The sequence below is a fragment of the Sceloporus undulatus genome, chromosome 5 (genome assembly GCF_019175285.1).
Source record: "Sceloporus undulatus isolate JIND9_A2432 ecotype Alabama chromosome 5, SceUnd_v1.1, whole genome shotgun sequence".
NCBI lineage: Eukaryota > Metazoa > Chordata > Lepidosauria > Squamata > Phrynosomatidae > Sceloporus > Sceloporus undulatus.
The window spans coordinates 17,499,370-17,524,587 of NC_056526.1; the positions used below are offsets into that span (position 1 = coordinate 17,499,370).

Below are 25,218 nucleotides of genomic sequence, written 5' to 3' on the forward strand. Positions count from 1 at the left end.
CTTTGACTGAAAACCAGAGACATTTGAGAAGAAAAATACACCACTGAAAATTTGCATGATTTTCTCCTGATGGTCAAATATCCCAAAGTGTTGCGGAGGATCTATTATGGAAAGAAAATGGGCTTCCTGCACAGAAAACAATGTTTTCTGAACCAGAAACTTGTTTTCTCCATTTAAAAAAAATTCTGCAGGATAATTCCTCCACAATATTTCAAGACATTTGAATATTGAAAGAATTCTGCAGAAGAATATTTGTCTTCTGCTGCAGTGGGGAGAAAAATAGTGTAATTATTCATCCTCATATGTAAGGACAAAATAGTTGAGAATTTAGATCTCTCTTCCATAGGACCATAATAAGATCATTTTTACTTGAGTGTACGTCTGCTTCTGCACTTTTTTGTTGTTGTTAACTGCCCTCGAGTCTCATGGCAACCCTGTGGATTCTACACTATACTTGTTGTTTTTAAGTTATACTTGGCTATCACCTGTATCAACGGAACTGGCAAAACCACCTCTGAGTATCCTTTTCCTTTAAATCCCTATGAAATTCATGAAGTTGCCATAAATCAACAGGTGATTTGAAGGATCACACACACACACAAAAAAAATCACTCACACACACAAAATCACAACTTTCAGATTAATAAATATACAGTAGGATGTTTTCTGGAAAATCTGAATACTGTCTTAATTTATTCTGTTCCATAGTGTCTTATTGTATTCTCTAATCTAAATGCCATGCATTTAAATATTTTGACACAATTATTATTTTAAAGAAAATCAGAACATACAATATCCAGAAGCATTTTCCTGGAAAAGTAAGATGATTGCAGTAAAGATTTTCACACACATCACAATCTGAGAGGTCTTATCCCTTGAAGAACCAGAAATGCTCCAGCAACAAACCATTCACAGGAAAATCCCATGAATGGTTTGTTGCTGGCACATTCCTGGGGCTTCCTGGGATAGGTCCTCTTAGATTGCAACATCGTCTGAAAATTTCCGCCACGACTGCATGACTTTTTTGAGAAAATGCCTTTTTAATCCCCTGATTTTCCTCATCAGCACTTAACATTTTACAGTCTGTTCAAAAAAAAGAGAGGAAATCAGTCAAATTCTGACTATTTTGGACTATTTTCTGCAACAGAATCTTTGTGACAAACAGAAGCAAGTGAGCCCAAAATGATTAATCACATTACGAATGTTCACTCAAAACATAGACTGGCAGTCAGTTTATATGCTTTCAATTTTACACATGTAACTTTGTTTGCTAATCTCCAGTCATTTCACTTCCTACAGGCATTTATGTGAAAAAAGAAAAACTTTGAGCCATTTTGAATATCTTGGCAAAGTTTCTGTAAACAAGCCTCTTGCATAATTTTAGAAACAGATGTGAGGGTCAAAGCCATCAACATGGCAGTATGACCTATACGTCAGTAACAGGGTTGTGCTGACTTCCTATCAAAAGGTGGTAGGATTGCCAGATCTCAGGGCCTGGCCTTGAGTCCCTAGTTTTCCAGGCAGGAGAAATGTTTTGGTGGGCTCAGCTCTAGCCAAGAGGAAAAGGCTATATCCAAATTTCCACTCAGCTTGAAAGGAAGTAGCTTGCTACAATTTCCAAGGCTTAATAGATTTTTTGCTGCAACTTTCAATGATCTTTGGGGGAGGAGGTGATGTATTTACTTAGGCGGGGTACACACCACCAGAAAGAGGCACCTCCCCAGTGCCTCTCTTTGCTTCACAGGAGCGCCACAGCAACCTGCGGAGCAAAAAAAGAGTGCCCGGAAACGGCTCCTCTTTGTGGCATCGCTGCGACGCCACAAAGCGCAAGAGACGCGCCACCCCATCTGAAAGTGGTGCAGCTGCGACGTCACCATTATGCGCCACATCCAAGGGCTGCCAGACATGTGGGCACTCTGTCCACCAGGCAACCCTCGCACGTGACGAGGGCGCCTCAAAAGCCCATCTGTTCCTGGCCAAAGTTATCTCCCTCCTTCTCTCCAAGTCATTGTGGCACCAGGACTCACCCTCTGCTCTACTCTGCATCCACCTTCTACCAAAAAGGAGGAAGGCTACATTAAACATTATTTATCCCACCTCTCTAAGCAAGTGAGAAGGAATAATGTCTTCATTGTAACTTGATAGGGAAACAGCCCCTTTAGCTAAGATTTCTGTCTTAATTTCCAAACATGAAAATGTATTCTCTCTCCTTCTCTTTATCTATCTCTCTCATGACAAGCAGTAAAACTGTGCTTAAGGCATCATCAGGGACTGCCCCTACTCCCCAGAAACCTCAAGGTTTGTGACAAACCTGAACCAGTGGTGTCTCCATCCCTGGTGTCACCCAATGTGTGTGGGGGCTACCAGTAGCCAAAAGGGTGAGCTTAGCCCTCTTTTTTGTCATGGCGACGGAGGTTTCCTCGTGAGGAGGCCTCTGCTGCCACAGCAAGCTGGGAGGGCCCTACCTGGTGTCACCCTCTTCTGAGGTGCCATCAGGTGCAGGCTGCACCCCCTGCAGCCTCTGTAGTGATGCCACTGGCCTGAACTGGCAATCACAAGTGGTAAGGGTCAATTTAAAGTGTGGCATAGGGACCTTCTCTGTCAATGGAGACTATCACACAGGAATAGCAGGATGAATAGCTATATGGTTCATCAGGTCACAGTCTTCCCCAGGATGATGAAATGTATTGGATTTCTCTGTAAATTATAAGAATTATTCCACAATTTTAATATATATGTGTAGATTACCATAAGTAAATCTGCATCCTTTTGTCATTTTAGCGGGCAGCAGGTGAATTAGCAACCAGCCTACCCACACCACAGAGGTGATTTCTAGTTTTATGTTTTATCCAGTTATTACAATAAACATAAGAAGACCATGTTTGTTCCAGACATGATGAGAATACTTTAAGTGGGTGTTTAGCAACATCTGGATCATTCCCAGTCAACCCGAAGGTCTGTGTTACTCTATCACTAGAGCAAAGAAATGTTCTTCAGAAACTCACAAATAAAGCAAAATTGTTAAAGCTATCACAGCTGTTGGTCACCCGAATCTTTGTATGTTCCTGAACATTACTTCTTCCACAGAAATTTTGGATCCAGAGGCAAAAATAACATGGAAAGAATTAGGAAGGGTTCCTACACCACCAAAAAGAAGATAGGTTCAACATGATACAGCAAACTTTTTTATTCAAAGCTAGCAATATATACATGTGAAATGAATCAGGCAGGTCAGGTAAGCCTTCCATAAGTAGACTAAAATATATAGAATCTTCTAGAAACCATTTGGAAACATGTTCCAAAATGCATCCAAGGATGACTTTTTCTTTCACCAGCCTCCACAAATAAACTGGTGGGGGGGGGGGGTGTATGATGATGGCAGAAATGCGGAGGTGGTGGTTTTAGTAATCCACATATTGAGAAATGTATCCATGAAAATAGCAAGATAGCTTTCAAATATCTTCACTCAGAACCGTTGTTTAAAAACCAACCATCATATCTGTATTTTATTAACAAGCCTTACATCCCAAATTTCCAAATTATACTCCAGGCTACATACTTCACCACACTTTTAAGATGGACAACTATTTTTGCCTCAGACTCAAATATATAAGAAAAGGTAATGCTGTATTCAACAAAAGATGCTATTTAAACTATGTGCTTTTTGAGCCTAACAAAACAGCTGGTGTCATAAAGTCATAGTTAATTTGGATCTTGCTCATCTTAAAGTGTCAGTCTAATTCTGAATACATTTTTTTGGGAACTAAGCTTAATAACAAATGACAGCTTTCCTGCCTTCAGAAAACAGCTTCAAAAATCCCAACTCACATAATTTTTAAAAGGCATATTTAATCTGTTTCAGCATTTTCTCATATAATTAAAGAGGCATGGGGATCTTAATAATATACCATTTGTTGGGGGGGGGGGGGAGAAATGTCAGCTCTTCTCATTTTTTATTATAATGTTAAATTTCTGGGGATGACTGACAAGCAAATAGAGTTTGTACTAGAAGGTCTCTAGGTCTTTGCATGTGCCAAGTGCCTAATGTAATGTTATGCTCCAAATCCAAACTTGAGACTAGTTGCTCAAAGGGGGTGACTGACTTTTCACATTTTACTGGGATTCAGTAACTCCCTTTGTGACCTAATACCTTAAAGCAGGGGTAGGCAACCTTTTTGAGCTGGGGGCCGGGTTGCTGTCCCTCAGACAACTGGGGGGCCGAAGCCAAAAAATAAATAATTAAATAATTTTTTAAAAAAATAAATATATAAATAAACCAGGACAAATGTAGGACAACATTTTCAAATGGAAGACACTTTTTTAAAAAATGGAGGACACGTGAAAAAATTTGCTGATTTTTAAAAAAATGTTAGTATAAATGCATGTTTCTGAGGCTTCTATAGACAATTGCCCCCCAAAGGCCCCGGCGGCAATCGGCGGCAGGACCAGGCTGGGGCTGGTCCCAAGGCCTTGCCGGGCCGCATCCGGCCCGCGGGCCGCAGGTTGCCTACCCCTGCCTTAAAGGCATCAGATCCTGTCTGATCTTGGAAGTTTAGCAGGGTGAGCCCTAGTTAATACTTGGATGGGAGGCCACCAACAAATCCCAGAAAGTGTTGGTTTCCTCTATCCAGTTGTTATATGCCTTCAACAACTGGATAGAGGAAACTTAATTTCAATCATATGGTGACCCTATCATGGCATTTTCTTGGTAGAGTTTGTTCAGAGTAGAGTTTTCCCTTGATTCCTCTGAGACTGAGAGAGTGCCATTTGTCCAAGGTCACCCAAGTGTATTTCCATGGCTGAGTGGGAATTCGAACCCAGGGCCCTAGTCCAACACTCAGGAGTTTATCAAATGGGAAAAATTTCTCTTAAATTTGAATGAAAAGAAAGTGGGGCCAAAACGTATTCACTTAAAGTTGCTAGTTTCACGCAATTACGTGAATATGCATTGCATTTGAACTGGCTCCCCATTGCCCGAAAATAGCATGCCATTGCCCGAATTTGCATGTAGCAGTCTATCACTCAATAACGTGAAACCACGTGATTGCATTTGGACTGATTTCCCATTGCTTAAATTTGTGTGCAGTGGGTTATCACGCAATAACGTTAAACCCCATGATTGCGTTCAGATTGCCATCGGATTATACTTCCAATTTCCCTTGTCTGATAAACTCATCAGACCACTGTGCCACACTGGCTCATTTCCTCTATTCAGGTCGCCTCTTTATTAAACAAATTCTCTCCTGGACCTAAAACAGCAGAAGAACCCCCAAAGGCATAATAAAACTGCTCCCTTTGAGCATTAGTGGGAGAGTATTTTGAATTATAACATATGGGTTTCCCTAACTCTGAAACTGGCAGTTGTTCACCCCTTCAGCTATATGATCCTCAAAGGATCTCCTAACTTGTTTGTGCTGTTATCCAGGAGAGCAGGAGAAAATGTGGATTTCCTCAATGCAGAATGTGGAACTGTCATCTTCTCATTAAACAGAGCAGGGGCAAGCTCACAAAATTTAAGATTCCCTACAGTAAGAATGCAAGGCAGTCATTTGTTATGACTGTGCATGCACGTGTGTGTATAGATGCATGGAAAACAACAAAATTAAATGGCAAAGTAGTACAGATTTCAAAAGATAACCATTTCAGGCATACTTACATAGACCAGCTGGATGGTCACTTCAAAGCCTGTTAGGTGCCAGAGGCTGAAGGCTGTGATTAATTGAGAGTGATGGTTCCACACACCTTCTCTAGACAATCTCTGTGGAGAAAGCAGAATTCACATGTTAAAGAGTACAGTCCACTCAGTCAGAACTCCTTTGTTTTGCACAAAAGAAAGGAAGAAAAGTATAGTATAGCAATCCCATGTGGTGCAGTAGGAGCCCTAGTGATGAAGTGGTTAAATGTCTCTACTGCAGCCACAATGTTGTGAGTTCAATCTCTGGACTCCAAGACTAACTAAGTCTTCCATCCTTTTGTAGATCGGTAAAATGAGTACTCAGCTTGTTGGAGCAATTGCCTTACTGATTGTAAACCACTTAGAGCAGTGATGATGAACATTTTAGGGACTGAGTGCCCAAACTAAAAGACCTTCCGACACTGGGTTTACCAAGTGCCAAGGATGGGAATTCTGGGGGGGGGGGGGACAGGACTTCTAGCGTGGGACATCTTTCCCCCGCCCGCTCAAGGAGGAGTCAAGAAGGGAAGAAGAGGAACAGGAGAAACTGGAACACACCTGTTCCTCCTCTTCCCTGCACATCGCATGCCACAATAAATGTATTCACATGCCATCTCTGGCATGCGTGCCATAGGTTTGCACCATAGGTAAGTATAGAAATATAAATGCTGTGTGCAATCACAGATAGTGTCTGCATTGGCCAGAATGCTTCAGGGGCAGCCTGGAGTATTCTGGTCCAGACGTTGCCCTGACCCCCCCCCCCCCCCTTATCTGGGGCCCTCTCTTGTGACACCAGTTAGCTCTACACATTCATGTCCTGGTCCTACAGCAAATGAACTTGGGAGCTGAGGAGAAAGCTAGTTGCATCTACTTTTTCTCTGGTCAATAGATGGAGAAAAGCTAGCTTCTTCTTTCCCATGATCCTCTTCCCGAGACACACAAGTGCTCCTTCCCAATAGCCCTTAGCTTGGCCACCTGGCAGTGACAGATAAGCTGTATTAGACCCATGTCCATAGGTTTACCTGGTTAGGTCCATCCCAGGCCCTGATATTTCAAGGTTGAAACCTGAGACTAGGAGATGATCCCTGATTGTTTCATCAAGCATGATAAATAAAGAATCAACTACAGTCACTCAGAAATGTAATTCAGTTTGTTTGCTTTGCTTACTTGCTTGCTTTAAAAAACTCAAACTCCCTCCCTCCCTCTCTCTCTCTCTCTCTCTCACACACACACACACAGGCTGCATCTGCACTGCAGAAATAATCCACTTTGACACCACTTTAACTGCCATGGCTCAATGTTATGGAGTCCTGGAAAGTGTAGTTTGTTATTGTAGTTTGTTTTGGCCCCAGAGCTCTCTGACAGAGAAAGCTAAATAGCTCACACAACTACATTTCCTAAAATGTCATAGCATGGAACTATGGCAGTTAAAGTGGATTATTTCTTCAGTGCGGGTGCACCCTCTCTCTCTCTCTCTCTCTCTCTCTTTCTCACACACACTAAGTTTTCAAGACAGCATCCTTGCCCTAAGATTCTTCCCACTCACTCTGAAAACTGAAGAAGAAGAGCCAGGTCCCAAGATTTAGATCCAGACCCTAAAATCTATGAACACTACAGTCCTCTTGGGTTATAATTACGTATAGATAAAAGTTAAAATACGATACCTAGAAAAGTAGCTAGCCACCATCAGAGCCAAACCAGCTGAAGCAGAGCAGCTGTCCATGCATATGTATGCTTCACTGACATATAACACCAGAGGCCTTCCCCACTGTATAAAAAAATGCTAGAGAAAGGAAGAGATTCCTCCTTTCTCTCTTATCTTTTCTCAGTACGTTGTACTTGGTGTATCAAAAAAAAAAGGTCAAATATCCATTTTCAGTTCTTATTCAGGTTAGGAAATACAACCTGACTCTAACTCTAACCCCCAAAACTTTGGCATTGTTTTTTGAATCATAAAATACCCGTCAACGACATGCCCTCTTAACATTTCACACATGAAAAAAAGGACACATGGCCAAGTTACTGATCAATATCAAGACTAATTGACTGAAGCAAATGTTAATAATGAGCAAGAAGAGAGAACCTAAGAGAGGCTGCACCAGTTTGCTTTTGCCTGAATGTATGGGACAAGTCCACCTGCTCCTCACCCTCTTTCCTGCCGAGTTAACTGAGAGCAAACTACTTCTGCACTTTGAAGTCAGTTTACAGCAGTTAGAGTAAACTGGGGACAAAGAGGGAAAGTGGGAAGAGGAGAGAGAAACTAAGACATTTTTAAAACAGCTGAAAAAGTGGGATGACAGAGGATTTATCAGGACCATCCTTGCAAAATCAGGACAGTTGGAGGTTTTGCAACTCACTCAATTCAAGGTTTGTTTGCTTTTTAAATGCTGCATAATGGTTACATAGAATCCTGACTGCAAATGCATTGTAGTTTTAAGCATCAGTAAAGGCATTTTTCCCATTTCCCAGCAATTATGGATGCCACCTTTAATTTTTACATTTCTTCACTCCTAAACCTTTAACCTCAGCCGGAACCATTCACTAACACCTCCAACTGCAGCCGATTCTTAGCATGGCATGGACATAAGTGATTGGGTAAAAATGGTCTGTTAACAGGCCTTAGTCTGTGGCTACCATTAAAAACAAGGCCAGTAAAACTGGTGATAACCAAACTCCTTATGTCTGACACAGAGCTAAACCAGTGGGAGACCTATCCAGTGAATACAGGGAGCAATTATGATATGGAAGCAGTTTCCAAAGGTTTTCACACTGAGGCTGCATTGTCTGAATTTATCCTCAGTCAAAACATGCTGTGCATCCCTTAGAAAATCTTAATATCTTGAACAACACACACAATTGGAGAGGGTCATGTGTGCAACAGAATTAAAATATCCTGTGGGCCTCCCTCCTCTTCCGTGGCCATGAGGTTGGGCTAAGGGGCTTTTATTTTTATTGTTATTTTTAGATTGTTGTTGTTTATATGTTTTTACTCTTGTATTTTGTCTGCACTTGTTGCACTACTGTAAGCCGCCCTGATCTTCTGGAAGGGTGGGATACAAATAAAGATTTTATTATTATTATTTTATTATACCCTGCTGGAGTGATCTGTTTACCACTGTTAATATATATATATATAAAAAAAATACTCCGCTGCATTTCCCTAGACATTCAGCTTGCGTTCTAGTTTCAAAAAATATTGCTACTAAGTGCTCTGATGACAGCAGGATGTGGAGTTTATTGTGCCATTTTGGAAAAAGCTGAAGAAATGCTTTTTGCTTAGCTTTCCTATCCAAGTTTTAATATCCATCCAGAATTAGTGCCATAATGAGACAGGAAAGAACTGTTGAAACAGAAGGCAAATGGAAAATGACTGATCGGTAGCATCCTTTGGCAGAGGTTTACATTGCCCTAGCTGGCAGAGAGCAAACTTTACTCAAAGTGGGGAGGCAGGGGCAATCCAAAGATGAGTCATTTCTAATGAAGATGGAGCCCTTTTTCTGCAAGGCAATGTTATTTAATTATTGTAAAATTTGATCACAGACTGCTAAACTGACTGGGCTGTGAGGAGGAAGCAGCTGCAGAATAAAAGGAGTTAGGATTATTGTGTACTTTCTCACTTTTGTTCTGTTGCACAAATACATGTGCTCTATTGCAGGCTCAATATCAGCATGCAGTATCCTTGAAATGCTGGTAGAATCCTAGTACCTTTGCAAGGTCACTGCTGTGCTGATAACTAATTTGTTATCATCCGACAGATCTGATCTAGTAGGCACAGTCTCAGTTAAATGTCATATTGACTCATCTTTTCAGTTTCTTTTGTAATATCCCCATCTCTCCCCCCCCCTCACTTTCTCCCCTTTGCACTCAAATTGTTTCAATTATGGCAATTATTTCAATTATTTCCAATTTATGGCAACCCTAAGGCAACCCTATCACAGGATTTTCTTGGCAAGTTTCTTCAAAGGGGAGTTACCATTGCCATTTACTATAGACTAAGAAGACCAGACTTGCTGTCGTTACACAGAGGACCTTCTCATCGGCTGCTCCTAAACTTTAGAATGACCTACTGGTGGAGATTCGTCACATAACATCTCTTGAGGCCTTTAAAAAAGCCATCAAGACGGATCTCTTCCGGCAGGCATTTCCAGACTAATACATGGGCCCTCTCCACTGTCCCACAACTATGCCTTCTTGATTCTCCCTTAAACCACCTCATTGTAATGAGGATTACAAATTATTGTAATTTTTATTGTTATTAGAGGCCCGGGACAGACCTCCCCAAAAGGATGGGCTGGTGGCTGCACCCATAGCAATTGCTTCCAGGATACAGATTCTCAGTGATGTAGACTTGAGTTAATTTACTCTGACTCAAGTCAGACTTAAGTCATCTCAATGACTTGACTTGGACTAAACCTGGCAAAAATGACACACTGATTCGATTTCAGACTTGTATATTTTTAATGACTGACTTGCTGGTGCCATTCACTTTGAGTAGCTGGCAAGACCACTCTCAGAGCGCAGGGTGCATTTCTCAGAAGGGAACAGCAAATGTGTTGAGCAATGGGCTTGAGGTGGAAAAGTCCTTCTGAAGATTTTGAAAAGCATTACAAGGCTCTTCTGTTGTGCAGCAGATTCCAGCTGAGAAGCAGACCTCAACTCCCCACCTCAAGCCCATTGCCTAAGGCATTTTCTGTTCCCCTCCACAAAATCCCCATCTCCTTTTTTTTTTTCTGTTAAAAATTGGCTCCTAGAGTTGAGACTCCACTTGAAAGTATCTTCCAAGAACTTGAGACTTGGCCTAAAAGACTTGAATACATCATTGCAGATTCAACACAGATCAAGTTAGAGAAAGAGGAATGCTAGTGACGTGATCAGTGGTAGAAAGAGGAGGAAGAACACAAGGCACAAAGCATTTTCTTTGAAATATCTTTTTCCTTATACAAAGGAATACCTTTTAAAATTTTCAAGGAGGTAGCTGTGTTTATTTTTTTGAATAAAAACAAGATGTAGTATCTACCCTTATCTATCAAACAGTGTTTACTCTTAACCTACTTTACTATCTATCTATCTATCTATCTATCTATCTATATTTCTGCCTTTCTCCTTATGCAGGACCCAAGGTGGTTTTATTTGGCAAAAGCTTTTGCAGACTGTAGCCCACAACATCAAATGCATAGAGTTGCCTCAGTTGCAAGATATTTATACACCTGGGTTCAAGGATGCAATTAATGAGGTGAGAAGGAATGGAAATGTAAAAAGTAAAAATATTTATTATTGCCGTAACTGGCATTAACAAACCACAAATTGGTGGGAGAGCAAATATCCCAGCATAGATTAGCTACTTAGCACATGAAACGTCAGGCAAAGGACAGTTAAAGTAGGCTTTTTTTCTAGTTATAATAAAATAAGTTTTCTCCCTATCTCTGAAAGTAATCAAACCATGCTGTTTTTCCTTCCATTGCTGCTCTTTGTCCTTACTTTCCTCTGTATTTTGCCCTGTGAATCAGACAGTAGCCACACTCAAGGGCCTTCTATGGTATTTTCATGGATCTGTAGCTTTTTGCCATCAGTGAAAAATGCTGTTGAAAAAAGAAGGGTCTGTGGAGAATACCACTGGGAGTGTCTGTACATAGCAAAATGTTAATTGTTGTACAGCAACAGGAATGTACATGTCCACTTTATATGGTTTTCTCTCTCCCTATCACCCTATAAAGTAGACTGGCTGAGAAGTGATTGTCCAAGGTCACAGGGCAAATTCTGTCACCAAGCAGAGATTTAGACTTTGGTCTCTCACCTCCAGGTCCTTTGCTTTTATACTGGTATAGTTCCCAGGTCAAGAGAAGTAATAATTCCATTATATTCTGTGCTGATCAGGCATCATCTGTATTCCTGCATTCAGTTCTGGACACTTCATTTTAAGCAGAATATTAGACAAACTGGAACAAGTTCAGAAAAGGGCAACAAGGATGGTAAGAGGTATGAAGAATAAAACATATGAGGAGAGGTGAAAAGAAGATGGAGGGTGACATGATGTCACTCTTTAAATAAGTTACAGGAGGGTAGATTTTGAATGAATGTTAGAAGGAACTTCATGACAATGAGAGTCACAGCAATGGAACCAATTGTTAAGGAAAATGCAACATGGGATATACAGTAATAGAAATAAAACATGTATGTGAAAGTCACAATGACTAAGCAAGAGCAATTAAGAAGCTACACAGGTGAAAAAGCTAATGTAAGTCTTGAAAGTCAAGGACAGAATTATAGAATGTACAATTGGAAAGACTTGAGATTCATTAAGAGTACAAGGTAAAATGATGAAATACTTGGGTTGGTCTTAAGTATGAGTTGAACTATGTGAACCAATCAAAATGAATGTACACACCCACTGGGTGGAAACTGACTAGTGGGTGGTGATTAACAATGGCTATAATAATTGCAATGTTTGCCAATGTACTTTGTGGGTAGTTGTGGATAGTTGGAGTGTTTTGGAGATTGTGAGGGCATTAGTATTTGTATATAGTAGAATAAAGTAGATATTTTATATATAAGACTACTGAGTTGTTTGGTGTCTTGAGTGAAGATACAAGAGACAGCAGAATCCTGGAGAAGTTTGGAGACATCTCAGGAAGAAGAGTGAGAAGGCTTGGAGAGTTTGTCAGGGTCTTCAGCCTATTCTCTGAAACTCTGCTGCTTTGGAGAAAAGCATTAACCACTGACCAAAGTTGGTCAGCACCGCTGCATAACAAGGTGGTGAGTTAAAGCCAGAGGTGAAGAGCTACAACTCTCATCATCCCTGACACCAATTGCCTAAACAGGTGGTGGGGTGTCCTCCTCTGTTAGTCTTCAGAAAGAGGCTGGACAGCTACTTGCTGGGGATGCTCTAGCTGGAGATCCTGCACTGAGTAGCGGTTGATCCTAATGGCCCATATGTCCCCGTCCATCTCTATGATACTATGGTTCTCTCAGGTTAGTCTGTTGTTGTTGTTGTTGTTGTTGTTGTTGTGTGCCTTCACATTGTTTCCAGCTTATGGTGATCCAAAGGTGAACCAATCATGGGTTTTTCTTGGCAAGATTTGTTCAGAGAGGGTTTGCCATTGCCTTGCCCTGAGGCTGAGAGCATGTGCCTTGCCTAAGGTAACCCCTATAGCATCAATGAGGGGCTGCGGGGGTGGAGATCGCACTGGGTGACACACCCCAGAAAAGAGGTGACACCTGGCCAAGCGTACTCCTGCACACTAGTTTACTCCATTTTACTTCCAAGTAAACTTGCACATGGGAGGGAGGGGAGGTGCTTTGGGCACCTTCCCTCCCTCTCATGTGCTAATTTACACATTAGTGTGCCCTTTTGACTCCACCCCATCGCAAGCCCTGCCCCCCGCACCAGGTAACAGCCGGTGCAGGATGGCCACTGGGTCATCCATTGGGTTTCATGACTGATTGGGGGGAAAAACCCTGGTATGCTGAGTGGTTGTCCAACTACACTACACTGGCTCCTTGGGTTAATAGTAAGTCTTAAAAAGTGGCATAGCATAAAAGTAGAAGCATGGTAAAAAAAAAAATACAAACATTAATGAATGTAATTTGCATAAATAAAAATACAAATTAGATAGATATTGATAATTAGTATAATATGCAAATTAAACACCAAAATTGAGGAACTGCCCTGCTGTAGATCTCCCAAGGAAGGTCAAAAATGAAGCAGATTCAGCTCCCTCCCTGAAGGGGCTAAAGCACCACAACCCTCTCCACAATCATACAATTGCCCTTGAGTTTAAGAGTACAGTACAGTTGGCCCTTCTTATACCTGTATACAGATTTGTTATACACAGATTCAAGCATACATGGTTTGAAAATATTCAAAAAAGTATAAATTTCATATATCAAACCTTGATTTTCCATTTTTTATAAGGGGCACTATTTTGCTATGTCATTATATTTAATGGGATTTGAGCATACATGGATTTTGTTCTACACAGGGGATCTTGGAACCAAACCCCAGCGTATAACAAGGGTCTACTGTACATCAATTTTTTTGGGGGGGGGGAATTCATTTCTGGTCCTGTTGATGTTCTTTCTGCCCAAATGTATCTGGCAGAATTTTGAAACTATGCACTACAGATGCATATGCATCCCTAATCTGCTATTGTTTGTTGTGTGCCACACGGGGTTATGACAATTGCATTTATGCCCTCTTTCAGAATGGGCTTCTTTTGTAGACAGCTGACTGTACTACTAAATGGCTGCCAATGTTAATATAGGCTGTTGGGGGGTGGGTTGGTAACACGTACATTCCAAGTGGAAAAACAATGACAGGGATCATCAAGGGAAAAATGGCCTATGGCTGCTATGATGGAAGAATAGCAGCTGGGAAAACTGAGGTCAACTCTGCTCTGTTATTTTTTAATTAAAAATAAACTCCACTTTTGCCATCAGGGGATTGGTTAGCATTCCATTTGAGGTCTGGGAGGAGGAGAGTGGGGAAAATGTTTTCTTTTGCTTTATTCTTATCAAAAAGCTGTGCAAGAGTGCACCCCATGGTCATAAAGCTAGGTGAGCATGGATTGTAATATGGAGCACTCTACCTTCATAGTGGCACATTTCACAAAAAGGCCTTAATGTGTCCTTTTTCCTTCTATGGATCATACATAATCCTTCAAGTCAACACTGTACACTTTTGTACTCATGAGAGTAAGTTAGCTGTTATTCATCATGTGGAATTTCACCTCTTATTGCATTTTATTAGTCAATTCCATGGGAAACAAGCAAGTGCATTTCTCCCTCTTCTTCTCTCTCACCCTCCCTCTCGCTCACTACCAGTGCCATCGCAACAGGTACAGTCCTGAGGTGGTAGAGAGGACTGCCACTTCAGACTGCTAGTAGCAACTGCCATTTTAAAGCTTCTTTGTATACCAAGAAAATAAACCTGTGAAGCTCCAGTGAAGAAGAAAACCAGCACAAGGCAGACGACACTTTTCACCCAGTCTTCAAACTCTTGCTGTGCCACTTTTCTACCTGCAGCAGACTTATTAGTTTAACAATACATATTACAGGATTCATTGTAAATACCTGAAGTGCACCATTCTCCAGTTCAAGGCATCTGTTACCCTTGACTTGAGTTTTAGGAGTTACTCACACTGTGAAAATAATCTAGGATGAATCCGGGTTAAATCTCCATTGTTCACACACATCACAAATGTATCCAATTAAGGGGTTTTTTTTGGGGGGGGGGGGCTGCCAAAAAACCCCATTTAATTTAGGATAACTGATATCAGGGCTTTCCTTAAGTTTTGTTTTTTTAAAAACATCCACATTGTTGGTAGTGTGAATAACCGATGCGAATAGACCCGAGTTAAAATGCTGCATACAGAAAAGGGGTCCTGAATGCATTTGCATCATTGGCTCCATCTTTATTTGAATGTTTGTATGTGTGAATAACTGAATTTACAGAGATGCAAATCAATGCAGATCGATGCGGTTCCATAGTGTGAATAACAAATCTGGGATGCACAGGTGAGATGATTCACATCATCACACTAAAAATGATGTGTAGATAACCCCCTTAGTATTTCTATTGGGAGCCAGGTTCAGATTAGGGCGGCTCCAACAGCTGCAAAGTGTTTGAAAAAAAATTAATCCTCACATATAGGCCAAGGTGGTGCAATCAATTTTCTCTTTGTAGTTCTCTACCACCTCATTCCAAATGCCATGTATAGATTCATCCTATGAACTTGTTTACAGCACCAAACATCTCACACAATGACACACAGTGATAATGTGATAGCTATTTTGTGCAAAATGAGATGCTCCATGACATGGAAACAATGCAATCAACAAAGAGGAAAAGTGGCATATGAAAAACATATTACAGGTGAGATTCAGCTGAATCTCTGTATTTTTATATCAAGGACACTTTTGGTACCACTTTGTTTGATAATTTTCCTTAAAATTATAGTAATGTCGATAAAAACATTTGTCTATTCATTGTACCCTACTCTTTTCCTCAAACCCGCCCTTTCTTGACTTGTTTGTCTTTAAGAATCCGGTCATGTCATCATGCCTGATTCTGTATGTAGCAGTCTGATGCAGTGGCATCACGTGTGGGGGGGTGACACTCATAAGACAAATGACACTGGTTGGGCCCTCCTCCCCTTTGGTACAAGATACAAGAGGAGTGCGTGAGTGCCCTTGCCAGCTACTCTGTTCCCAAGCTTCCTCTGCACATGCACCCTTTCTGCTCCATGTGACACCATAGTTAGTGATACTACTGGTGTGATGCCATCACATTCACTACATGATCCCTGATAAGCTAGGCCTTCCTTCTGGATAACTTTAAAGGGGGATAATCAATTTGTTTATGTTATCTATGACAAATTCACAGAGACTGGGGGCAATGACTGGCTATTAATCATGACAGGTATAGCCTCAGTTGTTGGGGAACACAAGCTGGAAAGTGCCACTGGACTCAGGTCTTGCTTAAGGCCTTCCCACAAGCATCTGATTGACCTCTGGGAAAGTGTGTGCCTAGATAGGTACAAACTCTTTGATCAAATCCAGCTCACCCTTTCTTCTTTTTTCCCTCAACATTCCTGACCCTTATTTTCTCATTATTTCCAACAGAAAGCACTATTTTTGGCCCCAAAACTGAAATGGGAGACTATTCAGCAAAGTCTTATTGCATGGTGAAATGATTAATGTGATGGTATCTTTATATTAACGCTTACACATAGCATTTTTCCTGAGTGTGTAAAGCTAGGTATCTTGAGGGAATTTGCCTGAGTCTAGCTCACAAATGAACTCTTCAAGTTCTGGGAAGCACACTTGGAAAGAAAAGAAGCCTTTCAAGAACTCCCATACTTTCTCAGTTCAAAACAATTTTCAGGCCAGAGAAGCTCATCAGTCCAGCCCATCCTCCCCCATTAGTTAGCTTCAAAGTGGAGGGAAGCAGTGACCACAGCAGTGGCTAGGAGAGGACAAACTGTATTTTAAAAAAATCATTCCCCCCCCCCACTCTTTTTTGTGGTACTGATACACATACCCTGCAACTGTCTCAGTTTCTCTGGGATGGTCCAAATTAATCCTCTGTAGTCCCACCATTTCCGGCCACTTTTTAAATGTTCCAGTATTTCTCCTCCTCCTTTGTCCCCAGCTTACTTCAGTTGTTGCAGACTAAATTCAAATTGAAAAAGTGGTTTGCACTCCATTACCCTAGCAGGGAGGAGGGGAAGAATCTTGCCCTTCCCAGTAAACTCAGGCAAAAGCAAACTGGTGCAGCCTCTCTTAACTTGTGTGTTCTCATTAACATCATTTCCCATCTTGACCTCATTCTGATATTGCTTAGCCATGTGTCCTGGTTTTCCTGTATGAAATGTCAAGAGGGTATGCAGTTGTGGGGTATCTTGCTAGCTTGACCACACTCTGATTTTGCTTGGTCACAGGTGTCCCAGTTTTCATCTGTTGTACATGTTGGCTCAATGCACATGCAGGCTAGATCTGTACTGAATCGATGATATACTTGATGGCCCTGTCCCTGACATCCAGGTGTGTTGGAGTGCAGCATATCAGGAGGCCTGCAAGGATAGGTGCATTCAGATCTTTTAACTGCAGGCTACTCTGCAGAGGAAAATTCATCATTTTCTGAGGTCAAGTCAGAACTCTTTGTTCTGGAAATTAATCACAAGGTTAGTAATTGTTATAGTGGTGGTGTACCTCCGAGTTATTTTTGACTTATGGCAACCCTAAGGTGAACCTATCATGGGGTTGTCTTGGCAAGATTTGTTCAGAGGGGGGGGGGTTGCCATTGACATCTTCTGAAGCTGAAAGAGTGTGATTTGTCCAAGGTCACTGAGGTAACCTAATATTATTATTCCCCACGATTTAAAAGATGAGAAAGCTGGCACAGGGAGAAATGGGAGTAGCTCTCCTATTAAACAAGGGAAGGCACCTCCTCTCTCAGGCTGTGGAATCTGAGGTATGGGAAATCCACTTTCCCACTATGGAGCCCCTATTAGGGTTCCTGAGAGCCTCTCTTGTTGACGTTTGGTTGCAGAAAATGGTGAATCTGAGAAGCATGCATACAGGCTTTCCAGAAAGTTACACTGCCGTACACCTGAGAGCCATGTCAGCTGAAGCAAACAACTAACATATTGAGTCTACCAGACACAGGAGTCTGAGGAGTCCCCAGAGCAAAGCACTGAGGTAGAATGAGTGTGTAAACTGCCAGGGCTGCTGCATTACAAGCAGTCTTCATAGCCACACTGCCCAAAATGCCTCACTCGAGGAAAGATGCCAGAGGAAACAGAGGGAGCACATTAAGAGCAGTGTGGGTAGTGTGTTTCCATAAGCATCAAGCAGGACCACAGCATGAAATAGACAGTTATCGTGACTATAAATGCCAGATCATTGACCATGCTGTCCGGAAACTGTGAGAATTATAATCCAAAAAGCATCCAAAATGCGGCAGCCAGGTTGGTCACTAGCTCTTTGAGACTTGACCATATAACACCTATCTTGAAAGAGCTAAACTGGTTCCCAATTAGCTTCTGGGCACAGTACAAGGTGTTGGTTATCACCTTTAAAGCCCTACATGGCTTGAGCCCTGGTTACGCATCTCCCTATACAATCCACCCCACACTCTTAGAACAAGTGGCAAGAACTTGTTAGAGATATCAGTATCCAGACAAGTTTCCACTTCCCAAAGAGCATTCATTATAGCTGCCCCTAGACTGTGGAACGGACTCCCAGAGGAGATTCGCCTTGTCACGTCTTTGGAAACTTTCAAGAAGGCAGTAAAGACAGAGCTCTTTTGCTGCGCATACCCTCTTGACCTCCTATGAAGACCATCGGAACGGAACGAGAGCATCTGACTCTGCGATTGACTGACGATGTTTGATGTCTTACACTTGATGTTTTATGTTTTTAGCTGTGATTTTTAATTGCACAGTAACTAATGTTGGAATACTGTAACTGTTTTTTAACTCTGTTGTGATCCCACCTCGATCCATTGGGAGAGGTGGGAAGATATAAATAAAACTATTATTATTATTATTATTATTATTATTATTATTATTAATTTCAAAGCTCTGGGCAGGACATCTTACAGTGTTCCCACAGAGCAAATCATGAGCTTCCCCAACCATCTATCTGCTACTCCTTGCTAAATCATACACAGTCTCAAGCATAGTTTGGTAACCATGGCTGTAACCTCTGTCTAGTCCCATTGTGGATGGTGTACTCAGCAGACAACTTGTTTCTTTGGAAGCCATTTCCCCGGGAAATGTTATGACTAGCTTTGTAGAAGGAAAACTGGAGTGGGCGGTTGTAACGGTTGTGTAGAAGGGAGTATTTCAGCAGTGTGTGTTTGTTACCTGATTGTGTGACAAGCTAACACCTGATGAAACTCCCTCTTCCACATAACCATTAAATATACAGGAGCCTTCTCTGGTTCTCACTCTGGCAACCTTAGTTATGACAAGGAGGAAGTATCTGCAGGTTTTTATTTGTTGGTAATCTCTTTTCAACTGACTGAGTGGTGAGGGTACATCCTTGTCTATCCACTGCACAAGACATTGCCAAAAGTGCATGCAAGAGAATCAGCCACAGTGGAAATGCAGCCAGATGCCTAACTGTGACTGTGACATACACATGGCTAAAACCCAGCCAATTTTCCCCTTTGTCTGCAGGAAACACAAATAGTGCACAAGCTATTTATGGCATTCCAGTATTTTTGTGTTTCTCATGGGAAACATACTCGTTGCTGACTGTTAGCTCTTAACTGTTGTCAAGACTCCAGTTTATTAACCCAAGGCCGCTTGCCATCTCCCAGAATTCAAAAAAAAGGGGAGTGGGATGAGAAAGGAAGTGGGCATAGAGTACAGACATTGCTCACCATCTCTATTTCCCAATATAGGATTATGTTTCAGTCACATCAGAAGGTCAGAGTACAGGACCAGCCCTACTGTTAGGCAGAGCAAAGTAGCTGCTTCAGGCAGTCAATTCCAAGTGCCTGAAAAAAACCAGCCATTTTTGTTTGTTAGTTAGTTGTTGTTTTCTTTCAAGTTGTTTCTGACTTATGGCAATACTATCACAGGATTTTCTTGGCAGGTTTCTTCGGGGGGGGGGGGTGCCATTGCCATCCTCAGGCTGGCCAAGTATGACGTGCCCAAGGTCACCCAGTGGGTTTCTATGGCTGAGTGGGGATTTGAACCCTGGTCTCCAGAGTCATAATCCAATGCACAAATCACTATACTACTCTGGGCAAAATTCTTATGGAATCTTCTGTCTTATATACCCAAATAACTTGACATAATTGATGCACTTTCTAAATTGAGTTGTGGAGAAAGGATGGCCACAATTTGTTTTGTAAGGCACAGGTCCAGATCATCTGAAGGACTGTATTCTCCAGACTGGGTGTGTTTTTGAGATCTTCTAGGGAGGCACTTCTCTCTGCCCACCACCCCAACAGATACAGCAGGTGAGAACAAGAGAAAGGACCTTCTTGGTGTTTGCTCCCAGGCTCTGAAATTCCCTTCCTAAAGACTGGTACCCTCCCTGCTGCATTTTCTTGAATTATGGAGACCTGGGGAGGAGGGCATAGAGGTCTTTGGTGGCTGATTAAGCAAGGGGGAAAGGGCTTTCCAAAATGTGCTGCACTGTTTGTTATTTTTTTCTTTTTTATGGTCTTGCATTTAACTGCTTTTAAGTCTGTTGTTTCCTAAATTATACAGTATTTTCCATTTTGGGGCAAGATGAATTTTAAAGCTGTATCCATTGTAACTTTATCAGCAGAAAGGGAAAGAAGGGGAGGTTGCTTAGACCATGAAGATCCAGCTGGTCTGGGCTCCTGGAGGAAGGAAAAAGTAGGCGTATTCTCATTTCCCTCCCTGTCTGAGCTGCGACCAGCTGCTTCTCTATCATCTGAACCCACTCTGCCCCCAACAAAGTGGTAAGCAACAGAAACAGGAGCTCCCCATTGGGCTTTCCAGCTGCCAGATAATAGGAGGACATCACACCCCACATGTGGACCTATGTGCACATGTCTTATGAGCAGTCTTTCTGCTTAATCTACCTCACAAAGTTGTGAGGATAAAATGGGAAGAGGTAGAAAATGAAGGATGTCTTGAGATATATCTGAGGTAGCACATAAAACAGGATCTGTATGGACTGGACTGAGCACCCTTCACCCAAGACAGCAAGCCAGTTTATGGGTGGAGGACAGAGTTCCATAACATGCACAGCTCTGTCTTTCAAGAGAGAAGGAACATCTGGGAAAATGCTATTGTCATCCCCTAGCACATGCCACTACAAGAACTTGTCTCCCACTGCTTAATTGACAAATGGAGGAAATCATGTATGGTGCATGGCTTTTTTTAAGTAAGCTGGCATACTTTAAAAAAAACCAACAATATTTCAGTTGCTTATTATGAGATGGCATGACTCACAGGAAAATATGATAATGTTCAGTAAAGTTGAAGGAGAGGAAGACATTACAGGTGGACTGATTCAAGCAAGGAAGGCACATTCCTGAGTCTGCAAGACCTGGTCATGGCTGTTAACAACTGGAACTCTTGGAGGTCTCTCATTCATAAGGTTGGGCATGCTGAAGCTAAGTTGATGGGAAACAAGAGTTACAGCAACAGTTATTAGCAAATACAGTCCAGAACACATCCAAACATCTACACATGCCCCATTGATACAAAGGCTTTCAAAGCCGGTCTAACTCTGCAGTGGCTTGTAGCCAGTAGATTTAACTTCTGGGACACTGTTTTTGCTGGAATCTAAACAAATGAAGCTCACAGTAGCCTCCAGGTTTCTGCTTTCAATTTTTCCAGTGTGGAAAGTATTCAGAAAGCATGCAGTGCAGAATCAGCTGACAGGATTCATTCCTCCCACGTGATGTGCTACATTGGTGGTGTCGACAAATGAGGCCAGTAACACCATGTTCATGCCAGTCTACCACACCTTTTCCCAGGATGGTCCAATTGTCTCTCCTCACCTCCACCAGTAATGTTCCACCTTGCTCAGTCCTCAACGGACTGCTTTAAATTTGTCCTCTTAGGTCAGTGTGAAGCTCTCCGGAAGGGGCTAATGGGAAAGTCTGGCTGGCTGGCTGGCTGGCTGTTTCCCAGCTGCAGTATTTCACCACAGTCAGAAAATGAGAATGACTAGCAAAGCTTTCAGGAATGGTGATGGTGGGAATGTGATTTGCTATGGATTGAATGATGTCATCTAGAGTTTGGCAACTTACTTTTTCAACTACATTTCCCACAATCCCTCAGCTAGATCAGAATGCTATAGCCTCAAAAATAACCTTAGAATAATAGAACCATAGAGTTGGAAGAGTCCACAAGGGGCATCCAGTCCAACCCCCTGCCATGCAGGAATACAGAATCTAAGCAAACCTTCGCAAAACTCTGATGCCAGATACCAAAGGCTTCATGGAAAAGATAGGGTCTGAAGAAATACAGCTGCTCCCTCAACTTCAGCGCAGGGAGGCAGAAAAGATGAGGATGATGTTGATGATGATTATGATTATTGGCACTACTGCTACAGTTATCCAGATCTTAGAAAAGTTTGTTTGTTGGACTACAACTTCCAGAACTCTCTACCCTTACTTGTGGGGTGGAGAAGGGAAACTGTGTCCCCAAAACCCTAACTTTTCCAAGCCTTGATGACACCTGAAGAAATTGCTTTAACCTACTGCAAAGGAAGGTTGGATCTAAACACACACATACATACCCGCACATCTCTTTACTTCCCACATCCCACTGGACAAAAATCCTAACACATTTTCCAGGCAAACAATGACATTATTCTTCTCCAGCCCAACTATCTGCTCTCTTTCTCTCATATATCTCCCTTTCTGTCTTTCAAGTACTTCTCAGCAGAGGTTCTCTAGAATGATGATCTCTCTGGGATGTCTTTGGAGGAATTCAGAATGCCTGACTGAAAGTTTCCAAATAGTCCCCCTTTGACTTTTTCCCATCCAGTTCAATAACACAGTGGAATGCTTGGAATTCTGAGTGTGAACTGCAAAAAATGATGTCTGGATGTGACAAAGTGTCACAACCACTCGCCTAGCAAGGGAGACAGTGAAGAGAAAGGAAAATCCTTGCCCTGTTAATGGTGCTTTAATGTCAATTAGATCTCTAGTTACACATTTCCTTGATCTGTAATGAATGCTGATGTTGAATTTAACACGTACATTTTCTATTCATTTATGCAGGACAACAGCAATGAACGTGTCTCCATGCTTATTACACTGTTTTTCTCCTAAATCCTGTCCTTGGCTTATGCAAACAGGCATTCTGTAGGGTGAAAATAATAACGTATTCAGTTCTACGTGCTTGACACAATAGACTGGGGAACAAGAAGCAGAGGTTGCATACCACTCCACTAGTCCTCTCTGATCCTTTCCAAATAGGGCATCAAGGATCTCATACCAGGTACAGTACTCTGTAGTCATTCAAGAATTTTACTTCTTGCACCCCAGTAGCAGTTTCCCAGAACAACCATCTAGCTTGCATTGCATTGTCCATTGTATTTGGGTGCCACCAGTGCAGCTGGCCAGAATAAGGTACTGAATTTACTGATAGGCACTGTCTGATGCTGTAAAAATCCTCAACCCTTGGTTTCTTTCCTCAGTTTAAACATTTTTTCATATAAAAAATACAAGTATTCATGCTGTACTCTTGCCAAGAAAACTCTGTGATAGGGTCACCTTAGGGTGGCCATAAGTTGGAAACATCTTGAAGGCACACAACAACAATAGATTTAAAGATGATCTATCAGTATCCTCTTCTCCAAGCTGAACATTCCCACTTTCCTAAGACACTCCTCAAAAGGCTTGGTTTCCAGACCTTTGGTCATCTTGATTGGCTTCCTCCATGAATTGTAGTGCCCAAAACTGGACACAGGATTTCAGGTGAGAACCAAAGCTGAATTCAGTGGCACTATAACTTCTCTTGATCTGGACACTATACTCCTGTTGATTCAGCCTAGAATTTACTTGGCTTTTTGACTGCAGCATCATAATGGCGACACCTATTTGACTTGTGATCTACTAAGCCCCTTAGATCCTTTTCAGTAATACTGCTTCCAAACCAGATGTTATTGTCCTTTGATGTTAACTGTCCTTGAGTTGATCCTGAGTCATGGCGACCCTCTCCAAAACCTTCTCTCCTACTTCACTCTGCTTACGTCCTGTAAATTCAGGCCTGTGATCTCCCTGTCTATCCATCTGGCATGTGGGTGCCTTCTCTTTCTACTGCCTTCTACCTTCCCTAACATTGGCGCGCTACAGACCGCACCATTGGGGTGGCCTGTACCCGCCCCTTTCCCCAACGGATCAGGGCCTCAGCTACCACAGCGGCAGCCCTGAGGCCCCGATCCACCACTTTTCCAGGTTGCAGGAAGCAGCAAAAGGCTGCTTCCCATGGCCTGGAAAGGGGGTGTCCTTGGGGCTTCAAGCCCCAAGGACGTCACGACAGCGGCGGGAAAAGAGAAAGGGGCTGCTTGGCCCCTTTCTCTTTTGTGTCACTGGCGCAGCCGTGTAAAGGCTGCACCAGCGACACAAATGAAGAAAGGAGCTCCGTTTTGGAGCTCCTTCCTGCGCTGCAGAAAGGGCGCCACAGGCACCCTTCCGCAGCGGCAGGACGTCACGTCCGTGCCACCCCATTTGGAGGCGGCATGGTCGTGATGTCTTAATGGTGGCGCCCATGTAGAATGGGTGCTGCCATTTTGTACATACTGTGTATGTACTAGGGTTGGGGCGTCTGAAAGAGACGCCCCCGGAAACCCTAGTACGTACACAGTACGTACTAAAAGGCCCTCCTCGAAAGGGCCTTTATTATCTTTTCTAGTGAGTCATGCCTTCTCCTGATGTGGCCAAAGTATTATACCATAGCTTCAATTTGGTCATCATGGCTTCCAGTTCACCATTCAGCTCTCACATCCATAAATGGTGATGAGGAATATAATGTCTTACAATTCTAACTTTAATGCTCAGTTGTATATCTTTATACTTCAGGTTCTTGTCTAGTTTTTTCATAGGTGCTCTTCCCATTCCTAATCTTCTCTTTATTTCTTGACTGCAGTCTCCGTTCTGACCAATGTTTCATCCAAGGTATGGGAACTCTTTAACTCTTTAACTCTTTCGATTTCTTCATTATCTAGATTGAATTTATGTAGATCCTCTGTGGTCCTTATTTTTGTTTTCTTTATGTTCAGCAGTAAGCCTGCCATTGCACTTTCTTCTACATTTGTGCATTTCACTTTTCCTACATAAATGTATCTCTACCTTACATTACTGCGCCCTGGTGGCACAGTGGTTAAATGCCTGTACTGCAGCTATTCACTCAAAACCACAAGGTTGCGAGTTCAAGACCAGCAAAAGGGCCCAAGCTCGACTCAGGCTTGCATCCTTCCGAGGTCGCTAAAATGAGTACCCAGACTGTTGGGGGCAAATTAGCTTACTTGCTAATTAGCTTACTTGTTGTTCACTGCTATGATCTTTGGAATAGCAGTATACTGTATAAATAAAACAA

General features: G+C 42.2%; 1 protein-coding gene across 1 annotated transcript in view; it reads right to left on the bottom strand.

Moving 5' to 3' along the window:
- Positions 1 to 25,218, bottom strand: part of CALD1 (caldesmon 1) — a 227,383-nt gene that overhangs the window by 126,733 nt on the left and 75,432 nt on the right. The window contains exon 2 of the mRNA XM_042466854.1: positions 5,657 to 5,758. The gene's annotated coding sequence lies outside the window, so the exon portion shown is untranslated. The remainder of the gene's footprint in view (positions 1 to 5,656; positions 5,759 to 25,218) is intronic.